We start from the raw sequence: 18,806 nt of genomic DNA on the forward strand, positions 1-18,806 counted from the left end.
TGCTCGTCTAAATGATATGTCTGTTTGATGATCAAAACTGGAAGGTCTATAAAGGTTTGCAAAACTGTACAAATTGGCTAAAGCAATGTTTCTGATTATTTTATCACTAAACTTTTGAGATGTTTTGAGATAACTCCAATTGGCCGTTCGTCAAAATCTATTTTCTATATTTTCTGAGAAATATTTCAAAACTGACGCGCGGGCAGAAATTGCTGTAATGAACAATGATTAGACCCCTTCTGACTTCTGACTTTTATTTATCGTATGAGGCTTTGGCCGGACTTTTTGGAATCAATTTTAAGTGTAGTTAAGATCTGGAGTCGTTCATGATTTAGTGATTTATGTGCTATGAGCTATAGTTGGATCTTTCTACGACGTACGAATTTCTAAGATGTTATAATAACCCAAATAAAATTGTTCTTATAAATATATGATCATGAACAAATACTAATTTACTTTTATTATTAATATTAAATATTATTATTTACATCTTAATAGATATAAATAAATATAAATATGAGTGAGTTATAAATAAATAAATAAATAAAATAATAACATAAACAATCCATGGGCAGCTTCTTTTAAGTTTTTCATTTTGTGGATAATAAAACACAATCTAAAAAACCCTCCAATCCTACTACCCTCTAATATCCTACTTCCCACCTCCTACAAACTTACGTTATTAACCATCCCCATCTATATATACATATGGCCATATCCTTATTATATCTACCAACTTGTTTAGCTTTTTAATATAAGAAGAGGACTTCATTAAAACAATGAAGTTCCTCCTCGCATTACAACGATGGAGGCTAGCTCGATCGAAAAACAATGAAAGCTTAACAAAAATAAAATGCAATTACATACAAAGTAAGAAGGGATTTTGATCCCAAACATAGAATTGTAAGCCATGACACAATTTAAGGTTGCACGCCCAAAAGAAGACTTTAAGTTTGATGTTTCGGATGATGACCGAGCGACAAGAGAATTTGCCATTAAAGATAATATCGTTACGAGCGATCCAAATAGACCACAAGGTTGCGGGCCCGATCAATTTCCAAAACTTGGAAGCATTAATGCCCATGTCGTAGTACCAATCAAAGGAGAAATCTACAACCGAGCTTGGAATAATCCACCGAATATTCCAACAACGGAAGAGTTCGGCCCAAATTTTAAAAGTCCAATTACAATGAAGAAGGAGGTGTTCAATAGATTCTTCTTCTAGCATACACCACACACATAACTTGGAGAAATTTTGAGGAAAAATATGTCTTTGTGCTAAAATGAGACGAACGGGAATACTCTTTCTAATAGCCAACCAATGGAAGAGCATAACCTTAGAAGGAACATTGTTACTCCAAATAACTTTGGGCCACACCGGGGTGGTAATATGACCCGTTTGCACGATGATACGAATTGTGTCCGCAACCGAAAAGGACTCACAAGAATCATGATTCCACAAGACAAGATCAACTTCATTATCACAAAGGGAAAATCTAGATAAAAAATTCAAGAGCTCAGAATACTTACAATTCTCATAACAGTCAACAGGCTGCAAAAAAGCTAAAGCCCAACCAGTTTGGACCTGCGCAATATCAGCTGGGAATCGGACATCTTTGACAGAAACATTTCGGTTTGAACAAATAAGGAAAAGAGACGGATACTCATCTTTCAAAATGAGCCCCTCGGCCCAAGGATCGAGCCAAAACAAAATGCTTGCCCCGTTTCCTAACTTCCATTTCCAAATATTAGAGCCCACGATGAGATTGGAAACATCGTCTTTTTGCAAGTAAATAATATCTTTCCAAATCGAGGAAGGATGGGACGATTGCAATGAGGAGACATTGTTCATAATTTTACAGCGAAACAAAGTACCAAAGGAAGAAACAACGATAGACTTCCAAAGAGAGAGCTTGTTGGAGTTAAGTTTTGCCCACCATTTTGCCAACAAAGACAATATGTACATAGACGTAAATTCTTCACCAAGTAGCTATCATTCCCCAAAATTAATAAATACACACTCTTACAAAGAAAGAAGTTTTGAAGAATCTAAGAAGGAGAGAGGTCAAACAAGAAGATTAAGTTTCATGTTTAGTCTGTGGGTTTCATATTAAAGGTAAATAAAAATACTTGAATATTTATCTATTTCTATTTATTGATTCATTCATATATAAATGATAAAATATTATATATGTATAAAAGATTGATAGAACCAAACTTTAAACTCACCATTATTTTAGTTATTAAGCGAGAGTGTTTCGGGACTAAAAATATTGATTTTCACTAACGAATCTGAACATAATACTCACACTATAATTGTATATGATGGGATTAAATATATAATTTCAACTAAGAAAAAAAAAGTATATATATAGATATAGTTGCTTCAGTACGTAGACTTAAAAAAAAGGGTAAATAAAGTTGTTTCGGTTGATTGCGTAGACACAAATCAGAGAAGACAAAGTCACATACATAATATTTGAAACTTTACACTTATTATCCCTGAAGTATGTACAACTTAACAATATTAACCAAACTTAATATTAAAGTTACGGAAACCGCCATGTAATATTATGACTTGGTAAATTAACAAATACTACGTTTTTTTTTTTTTTTTTTTTTTTTTTTTTTTTTTTTTTTTTTTTTTTTTTGTAATTAGACTTGAGTACTAACACAAAGAAGTTTAATTGTAAGAGGCCCTGAACCATTCATTATCATCCTAGTACACGTACACGATTTATAAACAATAAAGTTGGGATAGACAAAATTTAATTTATTGATACAATAGAAATAATATAATGAAATCTTAATAAATTAATCTAAAATAGAAATTATTATTTGTAGACTTGTGAAAGTTAGTGGAGCATTTTGCTATTCTTGAGAGCTTTAGACATTTATCCAGGTACGGATGTCCGTACTCTTTCTTTCAGCGTTATCTTGAACTGCTTCTTTGATTATCACTTTCATTCATGCTTGCGCGTTTTGATTCTATATATCTAATTGACTTGAACTATTTGTTAAGCGAAACTATATTTTTAAGTTAAACTATATATCGATTTAAACTATCTATTTAAGCTAAATTGAGAAAAATGATATTTATAGATTGTAATAATTTTTAAGAAAAATATTTGTAAAATAAATGGTTTTGAGAAACTTTGTGGGCCTGAATTATTGTGGAAACGTTTAAGAAAATATTTGTGGGACAAATGATTTACGAGAACTTTGATCAAAATGGTTTTTGAGAAAACCTTTATGAGAAACTAATTAATTTTTGGTAAACTTGATGAACTTATTTATTTTGAGCGTTCTTAATTCATTTCATTAGGTTCCATATGTACGGTGAACATAATTTTGGTGTTGGTTGGTATGTTCACTGTGCTACCATAGAACCCTAGATTTTAGACAGGAGATAGGTATACCGAGTCAACTACCTGTGGAGGTACCACAGGCTTGTCATTGTGGCAACCAGTGACTTGGCACTAACCGTGGCGGTGTGATTTGTCACGGCGTCTCTACTTTATATTGTGCTCGTGGGAGAGCGTTTGGTTTATTTGGGAGGCGTATGGATGCATCCTAGGATATGTTATGATATGATCTGTGTAGAGCAGTTGTGTTGTGTAGTGCCATACACACCTTCTGATTAGGGGAACCACCTGGAGTCATGACCAGTGTGATTTGCGCGATATATGGTACTGATAATGCTAAAAACGAACATATATTTCATAGCATTATTCCTCAAGAAAGACAAGCTTTTAGTTGCAATTGTTCTATTTAAAAGTGATATTCGTTTAAATAATAAAAGGTGAAGACAAAAGACAGATTCGACGAATTGAAGACGCAAACGACCAAAAAGCTCAAAAGTACAAAATACAATCAAAGAGGTTCCAATTATTGATAAAAAACGTCTCGAAATTACAAGAGTACAAGATTCAAAACGCAAAGTACAAAATATAAAATTGTACGCAAGGACGTTCGAAAATCCGGAACCGGGACCAGAGTCAACTCTCAACGCTCGATGCAACGGGCTAAAAATTACAAGTCAACTATGCACATGAATATAATATAATATATAAATAATTCTTAAAAATTATATATATATTATATTAATATTTAAAACCGTCGGCAGACTAAGATCCAATTTGGAGTGAGCTGGAATTTCAAACTCCGCGACTCGCGGAGTTTGAAGGCAAAAAATGCCGCGAGTCGCGGAGCCCCAAAAACTGAAACTCCCTATAAAAGCAAACGAATTCTGATCGCAAAATCATCCATAATCTATCTCTCTCTCAATATATACGTAAATATATATATATATAATTTATATTTTAATTTTAATTTTAATTTTAATCCTAATAATAAGGGTATGTTAGCGAATGTTGTAAGGGTGTAAGTCGAAATTCTGTCCGTGTAACGCTACGCTATTTTTAATCATTGTAAGTTATGTTCAACCTTTTTAATTTAATGTCTCGTAGCTAAGTTATTATTATGCTTATTTAATTCGAAGTAATCATGATGTTGGGCTAATTACTAAAATTGGGTAATTGAGCTTTGTACCATAATTGAGGTTTGGACAAAAGAACGACACTTGTGGAAATTAGACTATGGGCTATTAATGGGCTTTATATTTGTTTAACTAAATGATAGTTTGTTAATGTTAATATAAAGATTTACAATTGGGCGTCCCTATAAATTACCATATACACTCGATCGGACACGATGGGCGGGGTATTTATATGTACGAATAATCGTTCATTTAACCGGACACGGGAATGGATTAATAGCCACTAGAATAATTAAAACAGGGGTGAAATTATGTACAAGGACACTTGGTATAATTGATAACAAAATATTAAAACCTTGGGTTACACTCAGTCGACATCCTGGTGTAATTATTAAACAAAGTATTAAAATCTTGTTACAGTTTAAGTCCCCAATTAGTTAGAATATTTAACTTCGGGTATAATGATAATTTGACGAGGATACTCGCACTTTATATTTATGACTGATGGACTGTTATGGACAAAAACAGACGGACATATTAAATAATCCAGGACAAAGGACAATTAACCCATGGGCATAAAACTAAAATCAACACGTCAAACATCATGATTACGGAAGTTTAAATAAGCATAATTCTTTTATTTCATATTTAATTTCCTTTATTTTATATTTAATTGCACTTCTAATTATCACATTTTTATTGTTATTGTATTTAATTGCACTTTTAATTATCGTACTTTTTAATTATCGCAAGTTTATTTTATCGCACTTTTATTATTCGCAATTTCATTATCGTTATTTACTTTACGCTTTAAATTAGGTCTTGTATTTATTTATTATTTTACATTTGGTTTTAACTGCGACTAAAGTTTTAAAATCGACAAACCGGTCATTAAACGGTAAAAACCCCCCTTTATAATAATAATATTACTTATATATATATATTTGTATTTTTATAAAAGTAAACTAATATAGCGTTAAGCTTTGTTTAAAGATTTTCCCTGTGGAACGAACCGGACTTACTAAAAACTACACTACTGTACGATTAGGTACACTGCCTATAAGTGTTGTAGCAAGGTTTAAGTATATCCATTCTCTAAATAAATAAATATCTTGTGTAAAATTGTATCGTATTTCGTCGTATTTTCTGCTAAAATATAATAGCTATTATATATACACTCCGCTACCATATCAAGTTATTTTTGGCGCCGCTTCCGGGGAACAATCTAGCTTAAAAGCCGGAAGCGCAACGCTAATTAAAAAAAAGTATTTTTAGTTTACTTTTATTAAAATACGCTTTTGTAAAAATACGTTTTAAATATTCAAAAATATTAAAAGAAAAACAAAAATATAAATATTTTTAAGAGTTTGATAAATATTTAAGTTTTATAAAGTTTCTTTAGTTTGTAAAAATATAAGTTTTATTTAATTTATTTTATAAATATATTTTACCGAAAAAAAATTTTTTTATATATATAAATCTATTTCTGAGATATTTTTTAAAAATAATAAAGTAGTTCTATTTTTTTATTCTAGTTTTTAAAATATAAGTTTTTATTATATAAATATTTTTATTTAAACAAAAAAAAACGTCGAATTTCAAAACTGTACCAGAGTTGAATTTTGGAACCCCGCGACTCGCGGGGTTTACTGCTTGGAATACCGCAACTCGCGGAGCTACCCTGACACCGACAGAAACCCTAATCTGCATTTAATTACGGGTAATTATTAATTATTATTATTATTATTAACCCTAATTAATTATTATTATTATAATTAGTTTTACTTTTTATTTAATTTATATTTTAGTTAAATTAGTTTAATTAAATTGTAAAATTAATAGTTTTAATAAATAAATAATATAAAAATAATATTTTTATAAAAATTGTATTTTTTATAACTTTTTGTATATTTTTATATTTTATCCCTTTTTAATCGTTTTTGCGTAATATTTGTATTTTTAGCTCATATTTAGTTTTAAACTTAGTTTTTGCCATAGTTATTTTTACTTCTAGATTTTTAGGCTTTGCCGTAAAATTCCTTAAGTGCTTTTTCTTTAGACTAAGATTTAAGTACTTTAGAATTTTGCGACGCCTTTTTAAGTTTTAGTTTCTTTTTAAGTTATTTCCATTTGGGATTTAGTTTTTCCTGTAAGCTTTAATATTTTTAGACGACTTTTACCTATGTATCAATTATCATTCCAATTAGTAATCTCAATTTGCGATTATAATTTTAAGTTAGTTGTAGTAATAAGGTTAGGTTAGTCAAGTGTTTTTAAGTGTTATAAGTTTCTTTTATTTTTCCATCACCTTTTATTTTTCAACCATTTTTCTTTTTCGACCTTTTTCCGACGCGCTCTTTTTCTTTCTTATTTCTCGCTATTCTAGTTTTAGGACATAGATTTTTATTCTACTTTTTATCTAAATTTCTTAAAATTACGAAAATTTATTTTAAGTGGTTAAATTGATAGACATCAAAATTTTCTGGTTCGTAGTAATAGTTGGATTTGTACGTGGACCGGGTTATTGGAGCCAAACAGTCCTCAATTATATTGAGACCAAACGAATCCTGCCCCTCTGCTGCATCTTTTGGCTATTCGAAACGTGGGCAAAATCAGAAAAGTCTATTGATTGGATAACTTATTATAATTTTTCTTTCCTTTTAAAAACTAATAGGATATTCAGTGAATGCACCGAGCAAGACGTTCAACACCTTTTGTACGTTCACCACCTGTAACTAGAACAAGACATTTAGCAAATATTACTGCCGTTGATTTTTCTTTAGAATCGTCATCCAGTCGACCAAGTACTCCAGTTCAAATTTCCGATAATCCAATTTTTGAACCCGACCTCACAATTGAGAATCCGGAAAATATTCAGGGATGATTCGTAGATCCTGAACCATTAAATTTTCCTTCGGAACCACCAATCATTCAAACAGAGATTGTTGAGGAACGAACCATTAAATCAGAATCCTCTAGTGATTCCGATTCAACAAATTCAATTATGGAGAATCTGGAACCTTTAAGTATGGAAGACCAAATGAGAGCTAAATGCACTGGCCAAGGTCACGCAATTACTCATCCAGACATCAATGCGCCAGATTATGAAATCAAAGGACAAATTCTACACATGGTGACTAATCAATGCCAATTTAGTGGTGCGCCAAAGGAAGATCCAAATGAACATCTACGTACCTTTAATAGGATCTGCACACTATTTAAAATCCGAGAAGTGGAGGATGAACAGATATATCTCATGTTATTTCCCTGGACTTTAAAGGGAGAAGCCAAAGATTGGTTGGAATCGTTACCTGAAGGGGCGATTGATACATGGGATGTTTTAGTTGAAAAATTTCTTAAACAATTCTTTCCTGCATCTAAAGCCGTAAGACTTCAAGGAGAAATTGTTACGTTCACACAGAAGCCAAATGAAACTCTATATGAGGCGTGGACAAGATTTGGAAAGTTGTTAAGAGGATGTCCGCAACATGGTTTAGACACCTGTCAAATAGTACAAATATTCTACCAAGGATGCGACATCACTACAAGGAAAGACATAGATATAGCAGCTGGTGGTTCTATTATGAAGAAAACCGAAACTGATGCTTACAAAATTATTGATAACACTGCTTCCCACTCACATGAGTGGCACCAAGAAAAAGATATCGTTAGATCATCTAAAGCAGCTAGAGCCGATTCTAGCCATGACTTAGATTCCATTTCCGCAAAGATAGATGCTGTGGAGAGATGAATGGAAAAGATGACTAAAGATATTCACTCAATACGAATTAGTTGTGAGCAGTGTGGAGGACCACATTTGACAAAAGATTGTCTCAGTATTGAATTAACAATGGAACAAAGAGAGAATATTTCATACATAAACCAAAGGCCTGGAAATAATTATCAGAATAATTATCAACCGCCAAGACCGATTTACAATCAAAACCAGAACTATAACAGAAATATTCCATACAACAACCAACAAGGTCCTAGCAATCAACAAGTATCCAACAATACTTACAACCAGCAAAGAACTAATTTTCAAAACAAACCACCACAACAAACCGATGATAAAAAGCCAAATTTAGAAGATATGATAACGAAGCTAGTTGAAACTCAAACGCAGTTTTTCACATCTCAGAAACAAACCAATGAACAAAATGCTCAAGCATTTAGAAATCAACAAGCTTCTATTCAAAATCTGGAACAAGAAGTAAGTAACCTAGCAAGGTTAATAGGTGAAAGAAAACCGGGAAGTCTACCTAGTGATACAAATGCTAATCCCTGGAATGAAACAGCTAAAGCCATTACCACAAGAAGTGGTACAACACTTAAACCACCTGAAATACCTGTAACTTCTGATGAAGCTATTCCTACTCCACAAGAACCACAACCTGATCAAGATAAGGAAAAAGAACCGGTAGTTGAAAAGGTTAATGAAGATAACACAGCTAAGGATAAACCTTATGTTAAACCATACCAACCACCACTTCCTTACCCGAGTAAAATGAAGAAAGAGAAACTTGAAGCCGAGCAATCCAAATTCTTAGATATGTTTAAACAGATAAATGTAAATCTTCCTTTCATTGATGTGATTTCAGGAATGCCTAGATATGCTAAATTCTTGAAAGATCTAATCTCAAATAGAAAGAAAATGGAAGAACTCTAGGCTGTTACCATGAATGCTAATTGTTCAGCAGTGCTGTTGAATAAGATACCAGAAAAACTATCTGATCCAGGAAGTTTCACAATTCCATGTTTTCTGGGTAGTCTTAGTTCAATAGAAGCATTGGCAGACTTAGGTGCTAGTATAAATCTAATGCCATATTCACTATACGCTAAACTAGACCTTGGAGAATTGAAACCAACCAGAATAAGCATACAACTAGCCGATAGATCAATAAAATATCCTAGAGGGATAATGGAGAACATGCTAGTTAAAGTTGGTACTTTAGTATTTCCAGTAGATTTTGTTGTTTTGGACATGGAAGAAGATTATCAAGTTCCTCTCATATTAGGAAGACCATTCTTAAACACGGCTAAAGCAATGATAGACGTGTTCGGTAAGAAATTGACCCTAAGTATAGAGGACGAGAGTGTTACCTTTTCAGTTGATAGAGCAATGCAACAACCACAATCTGCAGATGATACATGTTATTATATTCAAACTATAGATGCACATGCAGAATTATTAGAAGAATTTCCAGAATTACAAGGAACAGGAGAATGTTCTTTAGGAGAAGGTAATGAACCAATTGATGAAGCTGAAATGTTAGCTACACTTATAGCTAATGGATATGAACCAACAACAGAAGAAATTCAAATGCTAAAAGAAGAAGACAGATATCGATACAAATCATCGATAGAAGAACCTCCGAAATTAGAGTTAAAGCCACTTCCAAACCATTTGGAATACGCTTATTTACATGGTGAATCTGAATTACCTGTAATAATATCGTCTTCTCTTACTGAAAATGAGAAATCACAACTCATTTCTGTGTTGAAAGCTCATAAACCAGCCATTGCATGGAAGATTAATGATATTAAAGGAATAAGTCCTTCGTATTGCACACATAAAATCCTTATGGAAGAAGGTCATAAAACGTATGTGCAACGCCAACGAAGACTAAATCCTAATATGCAAGATGTAGTTAAGAAAGAGATTATTAAACTGCTAGATGCAGGTTTAATTTATCCAATTTCTGATAGTCCATGGGTAAGCCCAGTTCAATGCGTGCCTAAGAAGGGTGGCATGACTGTCATTACAAATGAGAAAAATGAGCTTATTCCAACTAGGACCGTAACAGGATGGCGTGTATGTATTGATTATAGAAAATTAAATGACGCCACCAGAAAAGATCAATTTCCCTTACCTTTCATAGATCAAATGTTGGAAAGATTAGCCGGAAACAGTTACTATTGTTTTCTTGATGGTTTTTCCGGATATTTTCAAATTCCAATAGCACCCGAAGATCAAGAGAAAACCACATTCACGTGCCCTTATGGTACTTTTTCTTACAAACGCATGCCATTTGGACTTTGTAACGCCCCTGCAACCTTTCAAAGGTGTATGATGGCGATTTTTCATGACATGATAGAAGAATGCATGGAAGTTTTCATGGATGACTTTTCAGTCTTCGGTGATACATTTGAATCATGTCTAGCTAATCTTGAACGAATGCTTATTAGATGCGAACAATCAAATCTAGTACTTAATTGGGAGAAATGCCATTTCATGGTTAAAGAAGGCATCGTTCTTGGTCATAAAATTTCAAAAGAAGGAATTGAAGTGGATAGAGCTAAAGTAGATGTAATTGTTAAACTTCCACATCCCACCAATGTTAGAGGAGTTAGGGGTTTTCTAGGGCATGCCGGTTTTTACCGACGTTTCATAAAAGATTTTTCTAAAATTGCCACTCCTATGAATAAACTCCTAGAAAAGGATGCTCCATTCATCTTTTCAGATGAGTGTATCAAATCTTTTAATATTCTTAAAGAGAAACTCACTAATGCACCGATCATGATAACACCAAATTGGAATCTACCATTTGAACTAATGTGCGATGCAAGTGATTTTGCAATGGGAGCCGTTTTAGGACAAAGGATTGAAAAACGATTTCAACCTATATATTATGCTAGTAAGACGTTACAAGGAGCACAAACGAACTATACAACTACTGAAAAAGAACTCCTTGCTATTGTCTTTGCTTTTGACAAATTTCGATCATATCTCGTTCTAGCAAAAACGGTGGTCTATACCGACCATTCTGCTCTTAGATACCTATTTTCAAAACAAGATGCTAAACCAAGATTAATCCGTTGGATCTTACTCTTACAAGAGTTTGATATTGAAATCCGAGATAAAAGAGGAGCAGAAAATCTCGCCGCTGATCATCTTTCTCGTCTTGAAAATCCCGAATTAGAAGTTCTAAATGAATCGGCCATACAAGACAACCTTCCTGATGAATATCTTTTGAAGATAGATTATAAAGAAATTCCATGGTTTGCAGATTATGCAAACTACTTAGTTTGTGGATTCCTTGAAAAAGGATTATCGTACCAAAAACGAAAGAAATTCTTCAGTGATATAAAACACTATTTTTGGGAAGATCCACATCTGTTTAAAAGTTGTCCGGATGGAATAATACGCCGATGTGTATTTGGAGATGAAGCCAGTAAAATTTTAAACCATTGTCACACAGGACCAACAGGAGGGCATTATGGGCCTCAACTAACAGCAAGAAAAGTTTATGATGCTGGATTCTATTGGCCTACAATTTACAAAGACGCACACCTTCTTTGCAAATCCTGTGATGCTTGTCAAAGGGCCGGAAAAATAAGTCAACGTGATGAAATGCCACAAAATGTCATTCAAATATGTGAAGTATTTGACATTTGGGGTATTGACTTTATGGGTCCATTTCCAAAATCTCATAATAATCTATATATACTCGTAGCCATTGATTATGTATCTAAATGGGCGGAAGCACAAGCTCTCTCAACTAACGATGCACGAGTTGTAGTCAACTTTTTAAAACATCTTTTTGCAAGGTTTGGAACACCGAAAGCTTTAATAAGTGATCGGGGTACTCATTTCTGTAATAATCAACTTGAGAAAGTTCTTAAAAGATATGGAGTAACTCATAAAATCTCCACCGCATATCATCCACAAACAAGTAGACAAGTTGAAAATACCAACCGAGCTTTAAAACGTATTCTAGAGAAAACCGTAGGATCAAATCCGAAGGAATGGTCCATTAAATTGGAGGATGCACTCTGGGCTTTTAGAACAGCCTACAAAACTTCAATTGGAACCACACCTTTTAGACTTGTTTATGGAAAAGCATGTCATCTTCCAGTAAAAATTGAACACAAAGCATTTTGGGCTTTGAAGACATGTAATCTTGATTTACATGAAGCCGGACGTCTACGATTAAGTCAACTAAACGAATTAGAAGAATTAAGACATGAAGCATACGAAAATTCGTTAATCTATAAAGAAAGAACGAAGAAATGGCATGATAAAAGAATCAGAAGTTCAAAAGAATTTAAAGAAGGAGACAGAGTTCTTCTTTTCAATTCACGATTCAAGCTATTTCCTGGAAAATTGAAATCAAGATGGTCTGGACCATTCATAGTCAAAAGAGTTTTCCCATACGGAATGATAGAATTAATAAATTCAAATGGGATTGAATTTAAAGTTAATGGTCACAGAGTTAAACACTACATAGATAGTCCGATGGAAGTCGACAACGAAGTTAATCACAATTTCGACACCACAGCTAACTAAGTGTGGGGAGAATCAAGTCTTTAAAGGATAATATGTATTTCTGTTAGAGTTAGATTGTCTGTTTTCGTGTAGTTCTCGAAAATGGAACCCGAATGGTCTTTCCCTAGCAGACCCTAAAGAACTAGTCTTCTCCCCCCATTCTGAATTTTTATTTTTTTTAGGTTTTTACAAAATGAAGACTGCCTGTGAACTAAACCATGGTCTAATGCTACACGCTTTGATCACTAAACGTAATAATGACACACTACCGAGTGAAATAGTATCAGTAATCAGAGAAAGATTGGACGGAGTTAGAAAAGAATCCAGATGCGAAGATAATAAGTTACAATTTGGTAAAGGAAAATCAAAATTCGCAGCGAAAAGAAGAGCACGACACCTAGAAAGATGTCACAAATGCGGAAAATGGTCACATGGAGGTAAATGTTCAAATAATCAAACCTATTCAAATACCGAATTTGTTACTTTATGCAGAGACGGACCGTTCATATGTTTAGAAGAAAAGACACTGAATGCTCGAGGTTACGCCTATGTAGCCATGGAAAACCAATTAAACCGACTATCTTATGAATGGGATAGATCATATAACTAAGAATACTATCTCACAGGTAAGTCTGTACAGTTTTTATTTTTTTTTATTTTTATTTTTAACCTTTTGATAATAAACGCTAATTTGTTAGCTATAGAGTATTAAATTGGTATTGAATAAAATTAGGTTTGGCGACCGAAATTATTGATATCATTCAAAAATTTATTACACCACTGCGAAATTTAACGTTTATTCTTAAGGTATAAATATCTTTAATCAATCAACCCAAAATATTTCAAAAATTCGTCATGAGTTAAATTAGGTCATGGAACCGAAATTACTTTACCGAAAAGAGGGGCGCATATTTTTGATAATATTTGATTGATTAAAGTGGGATAAAAAGCCAAAAAGATTTTTAATTTTATTTTTACTATGTTTTTAAAATTAATATATAAATCTTAAATTAATATTGTAAACTTTGTAAAAACAATATATTTAAAATTGTAAATATTTGAAAATTTTATATAAGTTTGGTGTGAATTTTTAATTTTTTTAAAAAAATATGAATTTTTAATTTTATGCATTTCAAATTTTAAAGTTTGGTGTGAATTTTTAATATTAATTTTGAATTTTATATTTAAATTGTGTGAATTTAAAAACAAAAATTTACTTTATCTCATTAAGTTAAAAATATGATTTTTAAAATTCGTTGTAAGTTGAAGACTAGGTCTTTGAACCGAAATTGCTTTACCCGAGGGAGGGACGAGAACTTTTATTATCATTATTTTTAATCTTATTGATTTAAAGTATGCCAAAAACATTAAAAAACCCAAAAATCTTAGCTTTTAAAACAATCGCTACAAAAAGACAAATTTTAAAATTTTGTCGAAGGACGGAATAGGACATCGATCTGAAACGACCTCGTCCTAAATAACAAGGGAAACAAAATTTTAAAATTAATTACTTAATTGTTTTAATTAGTATAAGATATAAAAAAAAAATAACAAACTCCGCGACTCGCGGAGTTTGAAGGTTTAAACCCCGCGACTCGCGGGAGGACCAAAATACAGAAAAAAATAAAATCGAGCTGAACTGATCAGTCCACACAAAACTCAAAAATACTGCTAAAATAATACCCGAAAAACCCGAAAAACACCCCCAAAATCACAATTTTTAACCGTTAATCATCAAATCTTTTACTAAAATCATGTTGAGAAGGATGCTATCAAAGAATTACTCAAGAAAAACGGTAAATTTCTACACCTAAACACCATTTAATCCGAAAATTAGTGTTCTTGAGCAATTTTTTCCCCAATTTGATTTTGATGAGTTTTAGTGTAATTATGCTTAAATTGTTTATGTATTATGCTTGTATAACCTAGATTGATGCTATTTAACATGATTAGAAGCCTTAAACTTCAAATTTAGAGTAATCTAGGGTTTGTGTTCTTGAGCAAATTTGGGACTTTTTGATATAAACAGGTTATGGCCGATTTTTGTCATGAATTGTTGCTAAATTAAGTAGTGTAACATGTTTAGGTAGTTAAATGATCCAAACTTTGAGCCTAAACATGATTTTGAGAATTAAAGTGGACTTTTTCAAGTCTAAAAATTCATGAACTTTATTTTTGAGAGATAATGCTATTTGAAACTTGTTTAATTGCTAGTAATGATTATTTTGACATGTTATTTGAGTTAAATGCTTATGAACTTGGCGAACATTTTCGTATATGCTTATTTGAAAAAGTGTAGATTTGATAAAAATATGAAAATGAGCTTAAGTTTGATATAAATTGATCATGTCATTGTAATTATTTTGATTGATGATTTTGCTGACACTAATGCATATTTGGATGCACAAAAATTGTGTTTGATGTGTTTTGCAGACTGAAAGGGGTGAATCTTCATCCCAAGCTCGCAATGCTCCTGCTGAGAATGCGGAACAACAGGAGGTGGATAACTTCTACAAACAAGATATACCTCATTCAGTCATGACATTTTCTGATATGCACCTGGAAGATTTGCACCCGAACCTGAGATTTGACAGACTTTGGATAGATTATCCAAAATACCAAAGGGGTTTGCATACTCTTCATTCTAAAGTTGTTGAGGTACCTAGGGTCATAGAATGGGGACCATTGGAAGCTGTAGAATTAGCCGGGCCAATTAGGGAATTACTTGCACAGAGGTATGGTAATTCTACTTTTAACGACTGGGTACGTTTATTCACCATGCGTAGACCTGTATATAAAGTATGGTGTGAAGAATTGTTGTGTAGTATAGAATTAAATGATCGGGTAGCTAGTTTAACTGATCGATCTTTTATTAGAATTTTGTTAGGAGGTTCGATGCGCCACATGTCTTTACTAGACATGGCTCAGGCTTTACATATATATACACCTGAGGAGTTAGCATCTGCCGATTGTAGAGGGTTGATACTAAATGGTAGAAAGATAGATGAAAATTTTGATACACATGGTGTATGGAGTCAAATGACAAGCCATCACCGATTCAAAGGGGGAAATTACTCTAATTTGGATATAGATGGAGCTGAATTAAGAGTAATTCATAGGTTTTTAGCTAATTCGATTACACAAAGAGGTAAGAACAAGGAAAAGGTAAATGAACAGGATTTGTTTTACCATATGTGTATTCGAGACCCACAAAGCGCTGTAAGTATACCTTATTGTGTGGGTTATTATTTATCAGCTATAGTTAGGGGGATGAGACCGCATAGCATAATAGGAGGTGGTATTTTTATTACTTTGATTGCTGAATATCTCGGTGTGGATATAAGTCGGGGGGGATTATTAGTCGAAGAACCAGAACCCCGCGATACAATAGGTTTAAATGTATACCATGGTGCGAAAGTTTTGAAGAGGCGAAATAACGCCGCAGTACAATACCATGGTAGACATCCACAGGTTGAGAGAAACCAACAGCAAGGTAATGTAGGAGGGGGAAATGAAATGCAAGAAATGCAAAGGTTTATAGCTTCACAGGAGTACGAAAATGCTAGACAGAGAGCATTTGAAGATTGGCAAGTTCATCAAAACCAAATCATAGCTCATTGCCAACATATAGGTAGAAACTATATTCCTACTCCAAAACCCATATTCCCTCCCTGGTCTATAGAGATTCAACCACCGTATCCTACGTATAACCCAGCCGAAGCATTTTATAGCACCTATGGTTATGCGTGGAACCCCTATTGGTATCAGTATCATCCCTAGTCTACTTAGTTTTATTTATTTTGTAATTTGTAATGTTGATACATTTAATACTTATTTAATATTGTAATAGTTTTTATAATTTTCTAACTTTTATTCTTAGATTTTAATAATTTTTGAATGTGGGGTAATATACCAAACTTCAAAAATATGTATATATGTTTGCAGTTTATCTTATGTACACAACATGGTAAAACAACGCATTTTCAAAGACTGGCATTAAGTTCAGCAAAAGCAACTAATTTTGACGACAAGATGCAAAATATATGTGAAATAACAACAAGACGGAATGAACAAATGATGTGCACCATTCATCATTCAGCAAGCAAACACAAATATGTTTGGAAACTTTGGTAAAATTTAATCATTTTCACACAAATCACCCTCAATAATTTAAATTGTTACTGATTTCTTGCAAATGAGGGCATTGCAAGATCTTAAGTGTGGGAAGGGGTTAAAATCTTTCGGATTTTAACATTTTTACTTTATACACTTGGTTACCATTAGAAATACTAGTAAAGTAGTAGTTGTATTAGAATCTAGTGCTCTCTGATAATAAAGAACAGCCATAGTCTTATATACTGACTACCCAATTCTAGTAAAATTTTTCGAAATTTTCAATTAAATGAACTCAAAATCATGTTTATACATATTTATGAACGATAAAACTAGGTTTTAACACCGAAATTATTGTTACCTCGGAAAGGACATAAATTGAGAAACAAACCAAAATGTTAAAATTCATTTAACATGGAATAGAGGACAATAAAAAGGAAAATAAAAGCCAAGTGTGGTGTAACGACCCGGAAATTTCCGACCAAATTTAAACCTTATCTTCTATATGTCTCCGACACGATAAGCAAAAACCCTAATATTGAGTCTAGAAAAGTTTGAAATCTATATTCGGATAACTAGATACCTTTTGACTACTCCCGACGATTCACGAACAATTAATTGTAATTAGATATGTGTATATATATATATATATATATATATATATATATATATATATATATATATATATAAAATAATATATAAATAAATATAGTTAACCTAAAAGTTGGGATTTTTCTGAGTATTTGTATCCGCCACTATTTCACAACGGGGTATGATATATTTCCCGGAAAACTGTCGGCAGTATTAATATTAAAGATCACACGTTTAAGTTGATATTTATTATAATATTACATTTTACTGTGATTGATTTCCAAATTACCAACAACTACCTAACATGTATACATATTATATATATAGGAATATATATAGACACACATTTATACAAGCTCATAGATTTCCTCCTTCTTCCTTCTTTCTTTCTTGTTACTGAAGAACTCATCACCATAAATCACCAACACATTTTCCTACTTCTTCTTTGTGATCATCAAGAACCGTCACCATACCTTAAACACCACCATCAAAGACCCACTTGTACGATTACAAACCCATCAAACCATCTATTATACACCTTCACTTCCTTTTTGAATCAAACCAAGAACGAAACCCACAAATCCAATACTAATCGAAAACCCATAACAAAATTCGTTGTAAATTGCTGCTACTCTTATTCCTTTCTGTTTCAATTGTAAGCTACTGCTACTCGCTATCTTCTTGTTCTTGTTTCTATTATGATCGAACCACAAACCACTTGAAAAACCGTCACTCACCTCACCACCACAAACCAAAACCCACAAACACCATTACCTTCTTTGAAACAAACCTAAAACTTCCATCACCTCTCTATCACACCTCTTTTTCTCCCTCTCTCGTCTCCTCTTTCTATCTATGAACCCTAAATCACTTGCTATTATATTATTACGATCACTGCTACTGCTACAGCAATTGTTTTTGTTTCGGAGTGCAATCACAGCCATCCGCCACCATCTCCTTCATCATTACCACCTGCATCCTCATCGCCTCCGTTATCTAGAACCATCACCTTATAACCACCTTACTCTCTCTCATTCCCTTTCTTGACCGACATCGAACTTCATCGAACTTTTCTGTTTTTCCATCGAAATCCATCATCAAATGAACCAAACCCACCACTTTTGTCACCATTGAAACAACCCACATTCACCATCATCTTATATTAGATATTATAAGATATCTTCATATCTTCCGTTATACATATTCTTCATATTTCTGGAGATATTTTCACAACTATTCCTATCTGCAATCATTTATCTCTCTGTAACATCTGCGTTACAACATAAAAGAAAATGTGTTAGTTTCTAAATTCTGAAACCTTCGAGTTTAAAATAG

At 32.8% G+C, this 18,806-nt stretch overlaps 1 pseudogene; it reads left to right on the top strand.

Annotated features, from left to right (window-relative positions):
- LOC139849634 (uncharacterized) overlaps window positions 1–11,351 on the top strand; it is a 214,619-nt pseudogene extending 203,268 nt beyond the window's left edge.
- Window positions 11,352–18,806: the final 7,455 nt, after the last annotated feature.

Source organism: Rutidosis leptorrhynchoides, chromosome 5 (assembly GCF_046630445.1).
Source record: "Rutidosis leptorrhynchoides isolate AG116_Rl617_1_P2 chromosome 5, CSIRO_AGI_Rlap_v1, whole genome shotgun sequence".
NCBI classification, from domain to species: Eukaryota; Viridiplantae; Streptophyta; class Magnoliopsida; order Asterales; family Asteraceae; genus Rutidosis; species Rutidosis leptorrhynchoides.